This window comes from Octodon degus, unplaced genomic scaffold (genome assembly GCF_000260255.1).
Source record: "Octodon degus isolate 3935 unplaced genomic scaffold, OctDeg1.0 scaffold00050, whole genome shotgun sequence".
NCBI classification, from domain to species: domain Eukaryota; kingdom Metazoa; phylum Chordata; class Mammalia; order Rodentia; family Octodontidae; genus Octodon; species Octodon degus.
In genome coordinates, this window is record NW_004524626.1 from 1373703 (window position 1) to 1374991 (window position 1289).

The 1289-nt window shown below is 40.0% G+C and overlaps 1 pseudogene; it reads left to right on the forward strand.

Moving 5' to 3' along the window:
* LOC101587819 overlaps window positions 1–1289 on the forward strand; it is a 23213-nt pseudogene that overhangs the window by 13249 nt on the left and 8675 nt on the right.

A 1289-nucleotide genomic window follows, 5' to 3' on the forward strand; every position in this document is an offset into this window, starting at 1 on the left:
TAGTCCCTAGTCCCTGGGATGCCTTCACCACCCCAGGCGGGACATAGAGGACGTGAAGCTGGAGTTCCCCTCGCTCCCACAGTGCAAGGACGCCGCCGAGGAGTGGACCTACCCCACGAGACAAGAGATGCAGGAAATTTTACCTGGATTATTCTTAGGCCCTTATTCTTCTGCTATGAAAAGCAAGCTACCTACACTACAGAAACATGGAGTAACCCACAATTTGCATAATGCAAATTATTGAAGCAAACGTTATTAAACCGAATTTTCGACAGTTATTTAGATATTTAGTCTTGGATACTGCAGATAATCCAGTGGAAAATATAATACATTTTTCCCCGATGGCTAAGGAATTGATTGGTGGGAGCTTACAAACTGGAAGAAAAGTTCTTGTTCTTGGAAGTGCAGGGATCTCCAGAATGGCTGCCTTTGTTATCGCATACATTATGGAAACATTTGGAATGAAGCACAGAGATACATTTACACATGTGCAAGAAAGAAGATTTTGTATTAATCCAATGCTGGATTTGTCCATCAACTTTAGGATATGAAGCCATCTGCCTAGCAAAATTAGCAATACTTAACATATCAATACTTGATGGAAAATACCTGTTCCATTTGATGCCTAAGATGTTGTATATTCAGATAGATAGTGAGGTTAAGCTCAACTGCCTATGCTGTAGGATAATATTAATAAGCTTCTCTTCTGGATGGTTAACAATCCAAGTTTGTAGACCAAAAATTAGAGAAAAAGAAGGTCTGCAAGGATGGCCAAAGTTTTGGCCCTTGCCTTTCAAGGTCAATTAAGACTCAGGACATAGGAGAACCTGTACTGTAACCATCATGTAACTCAGTTATGTCCCAAATTTTCTGATCAAGGAGATTATGGGGCCAAAGAGTGATGATGTAGAGTGTGCCTAAGGAGAGTCACATAGAGAGAAAGCATTTTCTCAGGCTTTCACACAGAGCAAATTGGTCAAGCATTGGCCATGACTCATCCACATGGCAAACACTGGCAAAGGATCTACAAACTGTGGTACAGGATCTCAGCATAGATCCTGAGGGGATTTGACTGATCTTGTCAGATACAAGTTACATTTCTTGTTTTATAGGTCTTGCTTTATCTTGTTCTCAACCACTGAGTAGAAAAAGTAAAGCCATATTAATATGCTGAGCTGTAAAAGGCTCAAGTCAACAACTTTTCTTCTTCTTCTTCTTCTTCTTCTTCTTCTTCTTCTTCTTCTTCTTCTTCTTCTTCTTCTTCTTCTTCTTCTTCTTCTTCTTCTTCT